Source organism: Hyla sarda, chromosome 4, assembly GCF_029499605.1.
Source record: "Hyla sarda isolate aHylSar1 chromosome 4, aHylSar1.hap1, whole genome shotgun sequence".
NCBI lineage: Eukaryota > Metazoa > Chordata > Amphibia > Anura > Hylidae > Hyla > Hyla sarda.
In genome coordinates this window covers 20,805,687-20,824,626 of record NC_079192.1, presented here as the reverse complement: position 1 = coordinate 20,824,626, position 18,940 = coordinate 20,805,687, and the positions used below count along the sequence as shown (strand labels likewise).

At 47.2% G+C, this 18,940-nt stretch overlaps 11 non-coding genes across 11 annotated transcripts; all 11 read right to left on the bottom strand.

Annotated features, from left to right (window-relative positions):
* Positions 1-1,027: 1,027 nt before the first annotated feature.
* On the bottom strand, positions 1,028-1,099 carry TRNAD-GUC (transfer RNA aspartic acid (anticodon GUC)). The gene has a single exon. It is a non-coding gene; the product is annotated as a tRNA-Asp (tRNA).
* A 1,615-nt stretch (positions 1,100-2,714) lies between these two features.
* On the bottom strand, positions 2,715-2,788 carry TRNAI-AAU (transfer RNA isoleucine (anticodon AAU)). The gene has a single exon. It is a non-coding gene; the product is annotated as a tRNA-Ile (tRNA).
* Positions 2,789-4,194: 1,406 nt separating this feature from the next.
* Positions 4,195-4,268, bottom strand: TRNAI-AAU (transfer RNA isoleucine (anticodon AAU)). The gene has a single exon. It is a non-coding gene; the product is annotated as a tRNA-Ile (tRNA).
* Positions 4,269-5,478: 1,210 nt separating this feature from the next.
* TRNAD-GUC (transfer RNA aspartic acid (anticodon GUC)) lies at positions 5,479-5,550 on the bottom strand. Its single transcript has one exon. It is a non-coding gene; the product is annotated as a tRNA-Asp (tRNA).
* A 2,040-nt stretch (positions 5,551-7,590) lies between these two features.
* TRNAI-AAU (transfer RNA isoleucine (anticodon AAU)) lies at positions 7,591-7,664 on the bottom strand. The gene has a single exon. It is a non-coding gene; the product is annotated as a tRNA-Ile (tRNA).
* A 1,411-nt stretch (positions 7,665-9,075) lies between these two features.
* Positions 9,076-9,149, bottom strand: TRNAI-AAU (transfer RNA isoleucine (anticodon AAU)). Its single transcript has one exon. It is a non-coding gene; the product is annotated as a tRNA-Ile (tRNA).
* Positions 9,150-10,790: 1,641 nt separating this feature from the next.
* TRNAD-GUC (transfer RNA aspartic acid (anticodon GUC)) lies at positions 10,791-10,862 on the bottom strand. The gene has a single exon. It is a non-coding gene; the product is annotated as a tRNA-Asp (tRNA).
* A 1,843-nt stretch (positions 10,863-12,705) lies between these two features.
* TRNAD-GUC (transfer RNA aspartic acid (anticodon GUC)) lies at positions 12,706-12,777 on the bottom strand. The gene has a single exon. It is a non-coding gene; the product is annotated as a tRNA-Asp (tRNA).
* Positions 12,778-14,816: 2,039 nt separating this feature from the next.
* On the bottom strand, positions 14,817-14,890 carry TRNAI-AAU (transfer RNA isoleucine (anticodon AAU)). Its single transcript has one exon. It is a non-coding gene; the product is annotated as a tRNA-Ile (tRNA).
* Positions 14,891-16,302: 1,412 nt separating this feature from the next.
* On the bottom strand, positions 16,303-16,376 carry TRNAI-AAU (transfer RNA isoleucine (anticodon AAU)). The gene has a single exon. It is a non-coding gene; the product is annotated as a tRNA-Ile (tRNA).
* Positions 16,377-17,787: 1,411 nt separating this feature from the next.
* Positions 17,788-17,861, bottom strand: TRNAI-AAU (transfer RNA isoleucine (anticodon AAU)). Its single transcript has one exon. It is a non-coding gene; the product is annotated as a tRNA-Ile (tRNA).
* Between the last annotated feature and the right edge of the window lie 1,079 nt (positions 17,862-18,940).

The following is an 18,940-nucleotide window of genomic DNA, read 5'->3' as shown; positions in this document are numbered from 1 at the left end:
ATAAGTGTGGGTTCTCTCGGTGCAACAACCTAATGGCTTCTTTTTTTGTAGATCTCTTTTTAAATTTCCATCTTTATTTCCATGGAGTCTCTGGAGACTTAAGACTTTGGTTTCTTTCTACCTTTAAGGTTCCTTACGCTCCCTCTAGGATTTTACCTCCTTTTTCCTTAGTTTTCTAACTCATGACTTTGGGAAAAAGGGTCCCAGGTGACAAAATCAGTCGCTGAACGTCTACGTTATGCTCTGCTGCAAACTAATGTCAGGAATCCATTAAATAAGGCTCTGTCCGTTGGCATCTCCCGTACGGACGTTTGTTTCCCCTGGCCAATCTCAGCAGGCTCTTTTCGGCATGTGGTTTCGGCCTATTCGCTCCATGGATTGGGGATATCTACAGAGTTTTTCAGCTTAAACCTTCAGGAAACTGAGGTAGGATAAGTGTGGGTTCTCTCTGTGCAACAACTTAATGGCTTCTTTTTTTGTAGATCTCTTTTTAAAATTCCATCTTTATTTCCATGGAGACTCTGGAGACTTAAGACTTTGGTTTCTTTCTACCTTTAAGGTTCCTTACGCTCCCTCTAGGATTTTACCTCCTTTTTCCTTAGTTTTCTAACTCATGACTTTGGGAAAAAGGGTCCCAGGTGACAAAATCAGTCGCTGAACGTCTACGTTATGCTCTGCTGCAAACTAATGTCAGGAATCCATTAAATAAGGCTCTGTCCGTGGGCATCTCCCGTACGGACGTTTGTTTCCCCTGGCCAATCTCAGCGGGCTCCTTTCGGCATGTGGTTTCGGCCTATTCGCTCCATGGATTGGGGATATCTACAGAGTTTTTCAGCTTAAACCTTCAGGAAACTGAGGTAGGATAAGTGTGGGTTCTCTCTGTGCAACGACTTAATGGCTTCTTTTTTTGTAGATCTCTTTTTAAAATTCCATCTTTATTTCCATGGAGACTCTGGAGACTCTGGAGACTTAAGACTTTGGATTCCTTTTTCCTGAGTTTTCTTTGGTGCACAAAGAAAACAATTGCCTCCCCGTCGGGGAATCGAACCCCGGTCTCCCGCGTGACAGGCGGGGATACTCACCACTATACTAACGAGGAATGGGTATGGTGCTTGCCATCACGGTAACCTGCTTAAATGAAGACAGCAGCAATTTCCACCCACCAGATCTAGGCAGTAGGGAGAAAAAGGAGTTTGAGACTGGTACGGTCAAAAAAGAGGAGACGGACTGGCCCGTACGGGGATCGAACCCGCAACCTTGGCGTTATTAGCACCACGCTCTAACCAGCTGAGCTAACCGGCCATATTGCGCATGTCGGCTGCCCCGGCCGACACCAGTGGGGATCTCACATGTGTCCCAGTCCTTAGAATAGGTACTGATAGCAGTGTGGAGAAAGGGAAGGGTGTCTCTTTCTCTGTCCTTGTCAGAGGCGACATCACGAGTGCTAGGGCTGACTGTGAACTGGGAACTGTATTCGAAACTTTATTCCACAAGAGAAGGAATCAGAAAGTATAGGAAATAACACGGCACCTGGAAGAGTTTGCAATCTAAAAGCCATAGGCCTTAGGCATGGGCTACACGGGGCCTTGTTGTAGCGCCAGTGATTGAGGGAAAGCTGCAGTCCGCATTTCAGCTGCAACTAACTCATGACTTTGGGCAAACGGGTCCCAGGTGACGAAATCAGTCGCTGACCGTCTACTTTACAAGTTATTGACTCTGGTATATGCTGTGCTGCAAACTAATGTCAGGAATCCATTGGATAAGGCTCTGGCCGTGGGCATCTCCCGTACGGACGTTTGTTTCCCCTGGCCAATCTCAGCGGGCTCCTTTCGGCATGTGGTTTCGGCCTATTCGCTCCATGGATTGGGGATATCTACAGAGTTTTTCAGCTTAAACCTTAAGGAAACTGAGGTAGGATAAGTGTGGGTTCTCTCGGTGCAACAACTTAATGGCTTCTTTTTTTGTAGATCTCTTTTTAAATTTCCATCTTTATTTCCATGGAGTCTCTGGAGACTTAAGACTTTGGTTTCTTTCTACCTTTAAGGTTCCTTACGCTCCCTCTAGGATTTTACCTCCTTTTTCCTTAGTTTTCTAACTCATGACTTTGGGAAAAAGGGTCCCAGGTGACAAAATCAGTCGCTGAACATCTACGTTATGCTCTGCTGCAAACTAATGTCAGGAATCCATTAAATAAGGCTCTGTCCGTGGGCATCTCCCGTACGGACGTTTGTTTCCCCTGGCCAATCTCAGCGGGCTCCTTTCGGCATGTGGTTTCGGCCTATTCGCTCCATGGATTGGGGATATCTACAGAGTTTTTCAGCTTAAACCTTCAGGAAACTGAGGTAGGATAAGTGTGGGTTCTCTCTGTGCAACGACTTAATGGCTTCTTTTTTTGTAGATCTCTTTTTAAAATTCCATCTTTATTTCCATGGAGACTCTGGAGACTCTGGAGACTTAAGACTTTGGATTCCTTTTTCCTGAGTTTTCTTTGGTGCACAAAGAAAACAATTGCGTCCCCGTCGGGGAATCGAACCCCGGTCTCCCGCGTGACTAGGCGGGGATACTCACCACTATACTAACGAGGAATGGGTATGGTGCTTGCCATCACGGTAACCTGCTTAAATGAAGACAGCAGCAATTTCCACCCACCAGATCTAGGCAGTAGGGAGAAAAAGGAGTTTGAGACTGGTACGGTCAAAAAAGAGGAGACGGACTGGCCCGTACGGGGATCGAACCCGCGACCTTGGCGTTATTAGCACCACGCTCTAACCAGCTGAGCTAACCGGCCATGTTGCGCATGTCGGCTGCCCCGGCCGACACCAGTGGGGATCTCACATGTGTCCCAGTCCTTAGAATAGGTACTGATAGCAGTGTGGAGAAAGGGAAGGGTGTCTCTTTCTCTGTCCTTGTCAGAGGCGACATCACGAGTGCTAGGGCTGACTGTGAACTGGGAACTGTATTCGAAACTTTATTCCACAAGAGAAGGAATCAGAAAGTATAGGAAATAACACGGCACCTGGAAGAGTTTGCAATCTAAAAGCCATAGGCCTTAGGCATGGGCTACACGGGGCCTTGTTGTAGCGCCAGTGATTGAGGGAAAGCTGCAGTCCGCATTTCAGCTGCAACTAACTCATGACTTTGGGCAAACGGGTCCCAGGTGACGAAATCAGTCGCTGACCGTCTACTTTACAAGTTATTGACTCTGGTATATGCTGTGCTGCAAACTAATTTCAGGAATCCATTGGATAAGGCTCTGGCCGTGGGCATCTCCCGTACGGACGTTTGTTTCCCCTGGCCAATCTCAGCGGGCTCCTTTCGGCATGTGGTTTCGGCCTATTCGCTCCATGGATTGGGGATATCTACAGAGTTTTTCAGCTTAAACCTTAAGGAAACTGAGGTAGGATAAGTGTGGGTTCTCTCGGTGCAACAACTTAATAGCTTCTTTTTTTGTAGATCTCTTTTTAAATTTCCATCTTTATTTCCATGGAGTCTCTGGAGACTTAAGACTTTGGTTTCTTTCTACCTTTAAGGTTCCTTACGCTCCCTCTAGGATTTTACCTCCTTTTTCCTTAGTTTTCTAACTCATGACTTTGGGAAAAAGGGTCCCAGGTGACAAAATCAGTCGCTGAACGTCTACGTTATGCTCTGCTGCAAACTAATGTCAGGAATCCATTAAATAAGGCTCTGTCCGTGGGCATCTCCCGTACGGACGTTTGTTTCCCCTGGCCAATCTCAGCGGGCTCCTTTCGGCATGTGGTTTCGGCCTATTCGCTCCATGGATTGGGGATATCTACAGAGTTTTTCAGCTTAAGCCTTCAGGAAACTGAGGTAGGATAAGTGTGGGTTCTCTCTGTGCAACGACTTAATGGCTTCTTTTTTTGTAGATCTCTTTTTAAAATTCCATCTTTATTTCCATGGAGACTCTGGAGACTCTGGAGACTTAACACTTTGGATTCCTTTTTCCTGAGTTTTCTTTGATGCACAAAGAAAACAATTGCCTCCCCGTCAGGGAATCGAACCCCAGTCTCCCGCGTGACAGGCGGGGATACTCACCACTATACTAACAAGGGTATGGTGCTTGCCATCACGGTAACCTGCTTAAATGAAGACAGCAGCAATTTCCACCCACCAGATCTAGGCAGTAGGGAGAAAAAGGAGTTTGAGACTGGTACGGTCAAAAAAGAGGAGACGGACTGGCCCGTACGGGGATCGAACCCGCGACCTTGGCGTTATTAGCACCACGCTCTAACCAGCTGAGCTAACCGGCCATGTTGCGCATGTCGGCTGCCCCGGCCGACACCAGTGGGGATCTCACATGTGTCCCAGTCCTTAGAATAGGTACTGATAGCAGTGTGGAGAAAGGGAAGGGTGTCTCTTTCTCTGTCCTTGTCAGAGGCGACATCACGAGTGCTAGGGCTGACTGTGAACTGGGAACTGTATTCGAAACTTTATTCCACAAGAGAAGGAATCAGAAAGTATAGGAAATAACACGGCACCTGGAAGAGTTTGCAATCTAAAAGCCATAGGCCTTAGGCATGGGCTACACGGGGCCTTGTTGTAGCGCCAGTGATTGAGGGAAAGCTGCAGTCCGCATTTCAGCTGCAACTAACTCATGACTTTGGGCAAACGGGTCCCAGGTGACGAAATCAGTCGCTGACCGTCTACTTTACAAGTTATTGACTCTGGTATATGCTGTGCTGCAAACTAATGTCAGTTATCCATTGGATAAGGCTCTGGCCGTGGGCATCTCCCGTACGGACGTTTGTTTCCCCTGGCCAATCTCAGCGGGCTCCTTTCGGCATGTGGTTTCGGCCTATTCGCTCCATGGATTGGGGATATCTAAAGAGTTTTTCAGCTTAAACCTTAAGGAAACTGAGGTAGGATAAGTGTGGGTTCTCTCGGTGCAACGACTTAATGGCTTCTTTTTTTGTAGATCTCTTTTTAAATTTCCATCTTTATTTCCATGGAGTCTCTGGAGACTTAAGACTTTGGTTTCTTTCTACCTTTAAGGTTCCTGACGCTCTCTCTAGGATTTTACCTCCTTTTTCCTTAGTTTTCTAACTCATGACTTTGGGAAAACGGGTCCCAGGTGACAAAATCAGTCGCTGAACGTCTACGTTATGCTCTGCTGCAAACTAATGTCAGGAATCCATTAAATAAGGCTCTGTCCGTGGGCATCTCCCGTACGGACGTTTGTTTCCCCTGGCCAATCTCAGCGGGCTCCTTTCGGCATGTGGTTTCGGCCTATTCGCTCCATGGATTGGGGATATCTACAGAGTTTTTCAGCTTAAACCTTCAGGAAACTGAGGTAGGATAAGTGTGGGTTCTCTCTGTGCAACGACTTAATGGCTTCTTTTTTTGTAGATCTCTTTTTAAAATTCCATCTTTATTTCCATGGAGACTCTGGAGACTCTGGAGACTTAAGACTTTGGATTCCTTTTTCCTGAGTTTTCTTTGGTGCACAAAGAAAACAATTGCCTCCCCGTCGGGGAATCGAACCCCGGTCTCCCGCGTGACAGGCGGGGATACTCACCACTATACTAACGAGGAATGGGTATGGTGCTTGCCATCACGGTAACCTGCTTAAATGAAGACAGCAGCAATTTCCACCCACCAGATCTAGGCAGTAGGGAGAAAAAGGAGTTTGAGACTGGTACGGTCAAAAAAGAGGAGACGGACTGGCCCGTAAGGGGATCGAACCCGCGACCTTGGCGTTATTAGCACCACGCTCTAACCAGCTGAGCTAACCGGCCATGTTGCGCATGTCGGCTGCCCCGGCCGACACCAGTGGGGATCTCACATGTGTCCCAGTCCTTAGAATAGGTATTGATAGCAGTGTGGAGAAAGGGAAGGGTGTCTCTTTCTCTGTCCTTGTCAGAGGCGACATCACGAGTGCTAGGGCTGACTGTGAACTGGGAACTGTATTCGAAACTTTATTCCACAAGAGAAGGAATCAGAAAGTATAGGAAATAACACGGCACCTGGAAGAGTTTGCAATCTAAAAGCCATAGGCCTTAGGCATGGGCTACACGGGGCCTTGTTGTAGCGCCAGTGATTGAGGGAAAGCTGCAGTCCGCATTTCAGCTGCAACTAACTCATGACTTTGGGCAAACGGGTCCCAGGTGACGAAATCAGTCGCTGACCGTCTACTTTACAAGTTATTGACTCTGGTATATGCTGTGCTGCAAACTAATGTCAGGAATCCATTGGATAAGGCTCTGGCCGTGGGCATCTCCCGTACGGACGTTTGTTTCCCCTGGCCAATCTCAGCGGGCTCCTTTCGGCATGTGGTTTCGGCCTATTCGCTCCATGGATTGGGGATATCTACAGAGTTTTTCAGCTTAAACCTTAAGGAAACTGAGGTAGGATAAGTGTGGGTTCTCTCGGTGCAACAACTTAATGGCTTCTTTTTTTGTAGATCTCTTTTTAAATTTCCATCTTTATTTCCATGGAGTCTCTGGAGACTTAAGACTTTGGTTTCTTCCTACCTTTAAGGTTCCTTACGCTCCCTCTAGGATTTTACCTCCTTTTTCCTTAGTTTTCTAACTCATGACTTTGGGAAAAAGGGTCCCAGGTGACAAAATCAGTCGCTGAACGTCTACGTTATGCTCTGCTGCAAACTAATGTCAGGAATCCATTAAATAAGGCTCTGTCCGTGGGCCTCTCCCGTACGGACGTTTGTTTCCCCTGGCCAATCTCAGCGGGCTCCTTTCGGCATGTGGTTTCGACCTATTCGCTCCATGGATTGGGGATATCTACAGAGTTTTTCAGCTTAAACCTTCAGGAAACTGAGGTAGAATAAGTGTGGGTTCTCTCTGTGCAACAACTTAATGGCTTCTTTTTTTGTAGATCTCTTTTTAAAATTCCATCTTTATTTCCATGGAGACTCTGGAGACTTAAGACTTTGGTTTCTTTCTACCTTTAAGGTTCCTTACGCTCCCTCTAGGATTTTACCTCCTTTTTCCTTAGTTTTCTAACTCATGACTTTGGGAAAAAGGGTCCCAGGTGACAAAATCAGTCGCTGAACGTCTACGTTATGCTCTGCTGCAAACTAATGTCAGGAATCCATTAAATAAGGCTCTGTCCGTGGGCATCTCCCGTACGGACGTTTGTTTCCCCTGGCCAATCTCAGCGGGCTCCTTTCGGCATGTGGTTTCGGCCTATTCGCTCCATGGATTGGGGATATCTACAGAGTTTTTCAGCTTAAGCCTTCAGGAAACTGAGGTAGGATAAGTGTGGGTTCTCTCTGTGCAACGACTTAATGGCTTCTTTTTTTGTAGATCTCTTTTTAAAATTCCATCTTTATTTCCATGGAGACTCTGGAGACTCTGGAGACTTAACACTTTGGATTCCTTTTTCCTGAGTTTTCTTTGGTGCACAAAGAAAACAATTGCCTCCCCGTCAGGGAATCGAACCCCAGTCTCCCGCGTGACAGGCGGGGATACTCACCACTATACTAACAAGGGTATGGTGCTTGCCATCACGGTAACCTGCTTAAATGAAGACAGCAGCAATTTCCACCCACCAGATCTAGGCAGTAGGGAGAAAAAGGAGTTTGAGACTGGTACGGTCAAAAAAGAGGAGACGGACTGGCCCGTACGGGGATCGAACCCGCGACCTTGGCGTTATTAGCACCACGCTCTAACCAGCTGAGCTAACCGGCCATGTTGCGCATGTCGGCTGCCCCGGCCGACACCAGTGGGGATCTCACATGTGTCCCAGTCCTTAGAATAGGTACTGATAGCAGTGTGGAGAAAGGGAAGGGTGTCTCTTTCTCTGTCCTTGTCAGAGGCGACATCACGAGTGCTAGGGCTGACTGTGAACTGGGAACTGTATTCGAAACTTTATTCCACAAGAGAAGGAATCAGAAAGTATAGGAAATAACACGGCACCTGGAAGAGTTTGCAATCTAAAAGCCATAGGCCTTAGGCATGGGCTACACGGGGCCTTGTTGTAGCGCCAGTGATTGAGGGAAAGCTGCAGTCCGCATTTCAGCTGCAACTAACTCATGACTTTGGGCAAACGGGTCCCAGGTGACGAAATCAGTCGCTGACCGTCTACTTTACAAGTTATTGACTCTGGTATATGCTGTGCTGCAAACTAATGTCAGGAATCCATTGGATAAGGCTCTGGCCGTGGGCATCTCCCGTACGGACGTTTGTTTCCCCTGGCCAATCTCAGCGGGCTCCTTTCGGCATGTGGTTTCGGCCTATTCGCTCCATGGATTGGGGATATCTACAGAGTTTTTCAGCTTAAACCTTAAGGAAACTTAGGTAGGATAAGTGTGGGTTCTCTCGGTGCAACGACTTAATGGCTTCTTTTTTTGTAGATCTCTTTTTAAATTTCCATCTTTATTTCCATGGAGTCTCTGGAGACTTAAGACTTTGGTTTCTTTCTACCTTTAAGGTTCCTGACGCTCTCTCTAGGATTTTACCTCCTTTTTCCTTAGTTTTCTAACTCATGACTTTGGGAAAACGGGTCCCAGGTGACAAAATCAGTCGCTGAACGTCTACGTTATGCTCTGCTGCAAACTAATGTCAGGAATCCATTAAATAAGGCTCTGTCCGTGGGCATCTCCCGTACGGACGTTTGTTTCCCCTGGCCAATCTCAGCGGGCTCCTTTCGGCATGTGGTTTCGGCCTATTCGCTCCATGGATTGGGGATATCTACAGAGTTTTTCAGCTTAAACCTTCAGGAAACTGAGGTAGGATAAGTGTGGGTTCTCTCTGTGCAACGACTTAATGGCTTCTTTTTTTGTAGATCTCTTTTTAAAATTCCATCTTTATTTTCATGGAGACTCTGGAGACTCTGGAGACTTAAGACTTTGGATTCCTTTTTCCTGAGTTTTCTTTGGTGCACAAAGAAAACAATTGCCTCCCCGTCGGGGAATCGAACCCCGGTCTCCCGCGAGACAGGCGGGGATACTCACCACTATACTAACGAGGAATGGGTATGGTGCTTGCCATCACGGTAACCTGCTTAAATGAAGACAGCAGCAATTTCCACCCACCAGATCTAGGCAGTAGGGAGAAAAAGGAGTTTGAGACTGGTACGGTCAAAAAAGAGGAGACGGACTGGCCCGTACGGGGATCGAACCCGCGACCTTGGCGTTATTAGCACCACGCTCTAACCAGCTGAGCTAACCGGCCATGTTGCGCATGTCGGCTGCCCCGGCCGACACCAGTGGGGATCTCACATGTGTCCCAGTCCTTAGAATAGGTATTGATAGCAGTGTGGAGAAAGGGAAGGGTGTCTCTTTCTCTGTCCTTGTCAGAGGCGACATCACGAGTGCTAGGGCTGACTGTGAACTGGGAACTGTATTCGAAACTTTATTCCACAAGAGAAGGAATCAGAAAGTATAGGAAATAACACGGCACCTGGAAGAGTTTGCAATCTAAAAGCCATAGGCCTTAGGCATGGGCTACACGGGGCCTTGTTGTAGCGCCAGTGATTGAGGGAAAGCTGCAGTCCGCATTTCAGCTGCAACTAACTCATGACTTTGGGCAAACGGGTCCCAGGTGACGAAATCAGTCGCTGACCGTCTACTTTACAAGTTATTGACTCTGGTATATGCTGTGCTGCAAACTAATGTCAGGAATCCATTGGATAAGGCTCTGGCCGTGGGCATCTCCCGTACGGACGTTTGTTTCCCCTGGCCAATCTCAGTGGGCTCCTTTCGGCATGTGGTTTCGGCCTATTCGCTCCATGGATTGGGGATATCTACAGAGTTTTTCAGCTTAAACCTTAAGGAAACTGAGGTAGGATAAGTGTGGGTTCTCTCGGTGCAACAACTTAATGGCTTCTTTTTTTGTAGATCTCTTTTTAAATTTCCATCTTTATTTCTATGGAGTCTCTGGAGACTTAAGACTTTGGTTTCTTTCTACCTTTAAGGTTCCTTACGCTCCCTCTAGGATTTTACCTCCTTTTTCCTTAGTTTTCTAACTCATGACTTTGGGAAAAAGGGTCCCAGGTGACAAAATCAGTCGCTGAACGTCTACGTTATGCTCTGCTGCAAACTAATGTCAGGAATCCATTAAATAAGGCTCTGTCCGTGGGCATCTCCCGTACGGACGTTTGTTTCCCCTGGCCAATCTCAGCGGGCTCCTTTCGGCATGTGGTTTCGGCCTATTCGCTCCATGGATTGGGGATATCTACAGAGTTTTTCAGCTTAAACCTTCAGGAAACTGAGGTAGGATAAGTGTGGGTTCTCTCTGTGCAACAACTTAATGGCTTCTTTTTTTGTAGATCTCTTTTTAAAATTCCATCTTTATTTCCATGGAGACTCTGGAGACTTAAGACTTTGGTTTCTTTCTACCTTTAAGGTTCCTTACGCTCCCTCTAGGATTTTACCTCCTTTTTCCTTAGTTTTCTAACTCATGACTTTGGGAAAAAGGGTCCCAGGTGACAAAATCAGTCGCTGAACGTCTACGTTATGCTCTGCTGCAAACTAATGTCAGGAATCCATTAAATAAGGCTCTGTCCGTGGGCATCTCCCGTACGGACGTTTGTTTCCCCTGGCCAATCTCAGCGGGCTCCTTTCGGCATGTGGTTTCGGCCTATTCGCTCCATGGATTGGGGATATCTACAGAGTTTTTCAGCTTAAACCTTCAGGAAACTGAGGTAGGATAAGTGTGGGTTCTCTCTGTGCAACGACTTAATGGCTTCTTTTTTTGTAGATCTCTTTTTAAAATTCCATCTTTATTTCCATGGAGACTCTGGAGACTCTGGAGACTTAAGACTTTGGATTCCTTTTTCCTGAGTTTTCTTTGGTGCACAAAGAAAACAATTGCCTCCCCGTCGGGGAATCGAACCCCGGTCTCCCGCGTGACAGGCGGGGATACTCACCACTATACTAACGAGGAATGGGTATGGTGCTTGCCATCACGGTAACCTGCTTAAATGAAGACAGCAGCAATTTCCACCCACCAGATCTAGGCAGTAGGGAGAAAAAGGAGTTTGAGACTGGTACGGTCAAAAAAGAGGAGACGGACTGGCCCGTACGGGGATCAACCCGCGACCTTGGCGTTATTAGCACCACGCTCTAACCAGCTGAGCTAACCGGCCATGTTGCGCATGTCGGCTGCCCCGGCCGACACCAGTGGGGATCTCACATTTGTCCCAGTCCTTAGAATAGGTACTGATAGCAGTGTGGAGAAAGGGAAGGGTGTCTCTTTCTCTGTCCTTGTCAGAGGCGACATCACGAGTGCTAGGGCTGACTGTGAACTGGGAACTGTATTCGAAACTTTATTCCACAAGAGAAGGAATCAGAAAGTATAGGAAATAACACGGCACCTGGAAGAGTTTGCAATCTAAAAGCCATAGGCCTTAGGCATGGGCTACACGGGGCCTTGTTGTAGCGCCAGTGATTGAGGGAAAGCTGCAGTCCGCATTTCAGCTGCAACTAACTCATGACTTTGGGCAAACGGGTCCCAGGTGACGAAATCAGTCGCTGACCGTCTACTTTACAAGTTATTGACTCTGGTATATGCTGTGCTGCAAACTAATGTCAGGAATCCATTGGATAAGGCTCTGGCCGTGGGCATCTCCCGTACGGACGTTTGTTTCCCCTGGCCAATCTCAGCGGGCTCCTTTCGGCATGTGGTTTCGGCCTATTCGCTCCATGGATTGGGGATATCTACAGAGTTTTTCAGCTTAAACCTTAAGGAAACTGAGGTAGGATAAGTGTGGGTTCTCTCGGTGCAACAACTTAATGGCTTCTTTTTTTGTAGATCTCTTTTTAAATTTCCATCTTTATTTCCATGGAGTCTCTGGAGACTTAAGACTTTGGTTTCTTTCTACCTTTAAGGTTCCTTACGCTCCCTCTAGGATTTTACCTCCTTTTTCCTTAGTTTTCTAACTCATGACTTTGGGAAAAAGGGTCCCAGGTGACAAAATCAGTCGCTGAACGTCTACGTTATGCTCTGCTGCAAACTAATGTCAGGAATCCATTAAATAAGGCTCTGTCCGTGGGCATCTCCCGTACGGACGTTTGTTTCCCCTGGCCAATCTCAGCGGGCTCCTTTCGGCATGTGGTTTCGGCCTATTCGCTCCATGGATTGGGGATATCTACAGAGTTTTTCAGCTTAAACCTTCAGGAAACTGAGGTAGGATAAGTGTGGGTTCTCTCTGTGCAACAACTTAATGGCTTCTTTTTTTGTAGATCTCTTTTTAAAATTCCATCTTTATTTCCATGGAGACTCTGGAGACTTAAGACTTTGGTTTCTTTCTACCTTTAAGGTTCCTTACGCTCCCTCTAGGATTTTACCTCCTTTTTCCTTAGTTTTCTAACTCATGACTTTGGGAAAAAGGGTCCCAGGTGACAAAATCAGTCGCTGAACGTCTACGTTATGCTCTGCTGCAAACTAATGTCAGGAATCCATTAAATAAGGCTCTGTCCGTGGGCATCTCCCGTACGGACGTTTGTTTCCCCTGGCCAATCTCAGCGGGCTCCTTTCGGCATGTGGTTTCGGCCTATTCGCTCCATGGATTGGGGATATCTACAGAGTTTTTCAGCTTAAACCTTCAGGAAACTGAGGTAGGATAAGTGTGGGTTCTCTCTGTGCAACGACTTAATGGCTTCTTTTTTTGTAGATCTCTTTTAAAAATTCCATCTTTATTTCCATGGAGACTCTGGAGACTCTGGAGACTTAAGACTTTGGATTCCTTTTTCCTGAGTTTTCTTTGGTGCACAAAGAAAACAATTGCCTCCCCGTCGGGGAATCGAACCCCGGTCTCCCGCGTGACAGGCGGGGATACTCACCACTATACTAACGAGGAATGGGTATGGTGCTTGCCATCACGGTAACCTGCTTAAATGAAGACAGCAGCAATTTCCACCCACCAGATCTAGGCAGTAGGGAGAAAAAGGAGTTTGAGACTGGTACGGTCAAAAAAGAGGAGACGGACTGGCCCGTACGGGGATCAACCCGCGACCTTGGCGTTATTAGCACCACGCTCTAACCAGCTGAGCTAACCGGCCATGTTGCGCATGTCGGCTGCCCCGGCCGACACCAGTGGGGATCTCACATTTGTCCCAGTCCTTAGAATAGGTACTGATAGCAGTGTGGAGAAAGGGAAGGGTGTCTCTTTCTCTGTCCTTGTCAGAGGCGACATCACGAGTGCTAGGGCTGACTGTGAACTGGGAACTGTATTCGAAACTTTATTCCACAAGAGAAGGAATCAGAAAGTATAGGAAATAACACGGCACCTGGAAGAGTTTGCAATCTAAAAGCCATAGGCCTTAGGCATGGGCTACACGGGGCCTTGTTGTAGCGCCAGTGATTGAGGGAAAGCTGCAGTCCGCATTTCAGCTGCAACTAACTCATGACTTTGGGCAAACGGGTCCCAGGTGACGAAATCAGTCGCTGACCGTCTACTTTACAAGTTATTGACTCTGGTATATGCTGTGCTGCAAACTAATGTCAGGAATCCATTGGATAAGGCTCTGGCCGTGGGCATCTCCCGTACGGACGTTTGTTTCCCCTGGCCAATCTCAGCGGGCTCCTTTCGGCATGTGGTTTCGGCCTATTCGCTCCATGGATTGGGGATATCTACAGAGTTTTTCAGCTTAAACCTTAAGGAAACTGAGGTAGGATAAGTGTGGGTTCTCTCGGTGCAACAACTTAATGGCTTCTTTTTTTGTAGATCTCTTTTTAAATTTCCATCTTTATTTCCATGGAGTCTCTGGAGACTTAAGACTTTGGTTTCTTCCTACCTTTAAGGTTCCTTACGCTCCCTCTAGGATTTTACCTCCTTTTTCCTTAGTTTTCTAACTCATGACTTTGGGAAAAAGGGTCCCAGGTGACAAAATCAGTCGCTGAACGTCTACGTTATGCTCTGCTGCAAACTAATGTCAGGAATCCATTAAATAAGGCTCTGTCCGTGGGCCTCTCCCGTACGGACGTTTGTTTCCCCTGGCCAATCTCAGCGGGCTCCTTTCGGCATGTGGTTTCGGCCTATTCGCTCCATGGATTGGGGATATCTACAGAGTTTTTCAGCTTAAACCTTCAGGAAACTGAGGTAGAATAAGTGTGGGTTCTCTCTGTGCAACAACTTAATGGCTTCTTTTTTTGTAGATCTCTTTTTAAAATTCCATCTTTATTTCCATGGAGACTCTGGAGACTTAAGACTTTGGTTTCTTTCTACCTTTAAGGTTCCTTACGCTCCCTCTAGGATTTTACCTCCTTTTTCCTTAGTTTTCTAACTCATGACTTTGGGAAAAAGGGTCCCAGGTGACAAAATCAGTCGCTGAACGTCTACGTTATGCTCTGCTGCAAACTAATGTCAGGAATCCATTAAATAAGGCTCTGTCCGTGGGCATCTCCCGTACGGACGTTTGTTTCCCCTGGCCAATCTCAGCGGGCTCCTTTCGGCATGTGGTTTCGGCCTATTCGCTCCATGGATTGGGGATATCTACAGAGTTTTTCAGCTTAAGCCTTCAGGAAACTGAGGTAGGATAAGTGTGGGTTCTCTCTGTGCAACGACTTAATGGCTTCTTTTTTTGTAGATCTCTTTTTAAAATTCCATCTTTATTTCCATGGAGACTCTGGAGACTCTGGAGACTTAACACTTTGGATTCCTTTTTCCTGAGTTTTCTTTGGTGCACAAAGAAAACAATTGCCTCCCCGTCAGGGAATCGAACCCCAGTCTCCCGCGTGACAGGCGGGGATACTCACCACTATACTAACAAGGGTATGGTGCTTGCCATCACGGTAACCTGCTTAAATGAAGACAGCAGCAATTTCCACCCACCAGATCTAGGCAGTAGGGAGAAAAAGGAGTTTGAGACTGGTACGGTCAAAAAAGAGGAGACGGACTGGCCCGTACGGGGATCGAACCCGCGACCTTGGCGTTATTAGCACCACGCTCTAACCAGCTGAGCTAACCGGCCATGTTGCGCATGTCGGCTGCCCGGCCGACACCAGTGGGGATCTCACATGTGTCCCAGTCCTTAGAATAGGTACTGATAGCAGTGTGGAGAAAGGGAAGGGTGTCTCTTTCTCTGTCCTTGTCAGAGGCGACATCACGAGTGCTAGGGCTGACTGTGAACTGGGAACTGTATTCGAAACTTTATTCCACAAGAGAAGGAATCAGAAAGTATAGGAAATAACACGGCACCTGGAAGAGTTTGCAATCTAAAAGCCATAGGCCTTAGGCATGGGCTACACGGGGCCTTGTTGTAGCGCCAGTGATTGAGGGAAAGCTGCAGTCCGCATTTCAGCTGCAACTAACTCATGGACTTTGGGCAAACGGGTCCCAGGTGACGAAATCAGTCGCTGACCGTCTACTTTACAAGTTATTGACTCTGGTATATGCTGTGCTGCAAACTAATGTCAGGAATCCATTGGATAAGGCTCTGGCCGTGGGCATCTCCCGTACGGACGTTTGTTTCCCCTGGCCAATCTCAGCGGGCTCCTTTCGGCATGTGGTTTCGGCCTATTCGCTCCATGGATTGGGGATATCTACAGAGTTTTTCAGCTTAAACCTTAAGGAAACTTAGGTAGGATAAGTGTGGGTTCTCTCGGTGCAACGACTTAATGGCTTCTTTTTTTGTAGATCTCTTTTTAAATTTCCATCTTTATTTCCATGGAGTCTCTGGAGACTTAAGACTTTGGTTTCTTTCTACCTTTAAGGTTCCTGACGCTCTCTCTAGGATTTTACCTCCTTTTTCCTTAGTTTTCTAACTCATGACTTTGGGAAAACGGGTCCCAGGTGACAAAATCAGTCGCTGAACGTCTACGTTATGCTCTGCTGCAAACTAATGTCAGGAATCCATTAAATAAGGCTCTGTCCGTGGGCATCTCCCGTACGGACGTTTGTTTCCCCTGGCCAATCTCAGCGGGCTCCTTTCGGCATGTGGTTTCGGCCTATTCGCTCCATGGATTGGGGATATCTACAGAGTTTTTCAGCTTAAACCTTCAGGAAACTGAGGTAGGATAAGTGTGGGTTCTCTCTGTGCAACGACTTAATGGCTTCTTTTTTTGTAGATCTCTTTTTAAAATTCCATCTTTATTTTCATGGAGACTCTGGAGACTCTGGAGACTTAAGACTTTGGATTCCTTTTTCCTGAGTTTTCTTTGGTGCACAAAGAAAACAATTGCCTCCCCGTCGGGGAATCGAACCCCCGGTCTCCCGCGAGACAGGCGGGGATACTCACCACTATACTAACGAGGAATGGGTATGGTGCTTGCCATCACGGTAACCTGCTTAAATGAAGACAGCAGCAATTTCCACCCACCAGATCTAGGCAGTAGGGAGAAAAAGGAGTTTGAGACTGGTACGGTCAAAAAAGAGGAGACGGACTGGCCCGTACGGGGATCGAACCCGCGACCTTGGCGTTATTAGCACCACGCTCTAACCAGCTGAGCTAACCGGCCATGTTGCGCATGTCGGCTGCCCCGGCCGACACCAGTGGGGATCTCACATGTGTCCCAGTCCTTAGAATAGGTATTGATAGCAGTGTGGAGAAAGGGAAGGGTGTCTCTTTCTCTGTCCTTGTCAGAGGCGACATCACGAGTGCTAGGGCTGACTGTGAACTGGGAACTGTATTCGAAACTTTATTCCACAAGAGAAGGAATCAGAAAGTATAGGAAATAACACGGCACCTGGAAGAGTTTGCAATCTAAAAGCCATAGGCCTTAGGCATGGGCTACACGGGGCCTTGTTGTAGCGCCAGTGATTGAGGGAAAGCTGCAGTCCGCATTTCAGCTGCAACTAACTCATGACTTTGGGCAAACGGGTCCCAGGTGACGAAATCAGTCGCTGACCGTCTACTTTACAAGTTATTGACTCTGGTATATGCTGTGCTGCAAACTAATGTCAGGAATCCATTGGATAAGGCTCTGGCCGTGGGCATCTCCCGTACGGACGTTTGTTTCCCCTGGCCAATCTCAGCGGGCTCCTTTCGGCATGTGGTTTCGGCCTATTCGCTCCATGGATTGGGGATATCTACAGAGTTTTTCAGCTTAAACCTTAAGGAAACTTAGGTAGGATAAGTGTGGGTTCTCTCGGTGCAACGACTTAATGGCTTCTTTTTTTGTAGATCTCTTTTTAAATTTCCATCTTTATTTCCATGGAGTCTCTGGAGACTTAAGACTTTGGTTTCTTTCTACCTTTAAGGTTCCTGACGCTCTCTCTAGGATTTTACCTCCTTTTTCCTTAGTTTTCTAACTCATGACTTTGGGAAAACGGGTCCCAGGTGACAAAATCAGTCGCTGAACGTCTACGTTATGCTCTGCTGCAAACTAATGTCAGGAATCCATTAAATAAGGCTCTGTCCGTGGGCATCTCCCGTACGGACGTTTGTTTCCCCTGGCCAATCTCAGCGGGCTCCTTTCGGCATGTGGTTTCGGCCTATTCGCTCCATGGATTGGGGATATCTACAGAGTTTTTCAGCTTAAACCTTCAGGAAACTGAGGTAGGATAAGTGTGGGTTCTCTCTGTGCAACGACTTAATGGCTTCTTTTTTTGTAGATCTCTTTTTAAAATTCCATCTTTATTTTCATGGAGACTCTGGAGACTCTGGAGACTTAAGACTTTGGATTCCTTTTTCCTGAGTTTTCTTTGGTGCACAAAGAAAACAATTGCCTCCCCGTCGGGGAATCGAACCCCGGTCTCCCGCGAGACAGGCGGGGATACTCACCACTATACTAACGAGGAATGGGTATGGTGCTTGCCATCACGGTAACCTGCTTAAATGAAGACAGCAGCAATTTCCACCCACCAGATCTAGGCAGTAGGGAGAAAAAGGAGTTTGAGACTGGTACGGTCAAAAAAGAGGAGACGGACTGGCCCGTACGGGGATCGAACCCGCGACCTTGGCGTTATTAGCACCACGCTCTAACCAGCTGAGCTAACCGGCCATGTTGCGCATGTCGGCTGCCCCGGCCGACACCAGTGGGGATCTCACATGTGTCCCAGTCCTTAGAATAGGTATTGATAGCAGTGTGGAGAAAGGGAAGGGTGTCTCTTTCTCTGTCCTTGTCAGAGGCGACATCACGAGTGCTAGGGCTGACTGTGAACTGGGAACTGTATTCGAAACTTTATTCCACAAGAGAAGGAATCAGAAAGTATAGGAAATAACACGGCACCTGGAAGAGTTTGCAATCTAAAAGCCATAGGCCTTAGGCATGGGCTACACGGGGCCTTGTTGTAGCGCCAGTGATTGAGGGAAAGCTGCAGTCCGCATTTCAGCTGCAACTAACTCATGACTTTGGGCAAACGGGTCCCAGGTGACGAAATCAGTCGCTGACCGTCTACTTTACAAGTTATTGACTCTGGTATATGCTGTGCTGCAAACTAATGTCAGGAATCCATTGGATAAGGCTCTGGCCGTGGGCATCTCCCGTACGGACGTTTGTTTCCCCTGGCCAATCTCAGTGGGCTCCTTTCGGCATGTGGTTTCGGCCTATTCGCTCCATGGATTGGGGATATCTACAGAGTTTTTCAGCTTAAACCTTAAGGAAACTGAGGTAGGATAAGTGTGGGTTCTCTCGGTGCAACAACTTAATGGCTTCTTTTTTTGTAGATCTCTTTTTAAATTTCCATCTTTATTTCTATGGAGTCTCTGGAGACTTAAGACTTTGGTTTCTTTCTACCTTTAAGGTTCCTTACGCTCCCTCTAGGATTTTACCTCCTTTTTCCTTAGTTTTCTAACTCATGACTTTGGGAAAAAGGGTCCCAGGTGACAAAATCAGTCGCTGAACGTCTACGTTATGCTCTGCTGCAAACTAATGTCAGGAATCCATTAAATAAGGCTCTGTCCGTGGGCATCTCCCGTACGGACGTTTGTTTCCCCTGGCCAATCTCAGCGGGCTCCTTTCGGCATGTGGTTTCGGCCTATTCGCTCCATGGATTGGGGATATCTACAGAGTTTTTCAGCTTAAACCTTCAGGAAACTGAGGTAGGATAAGTGTGGGTTCTCTCTGTGCAACAACTTAAT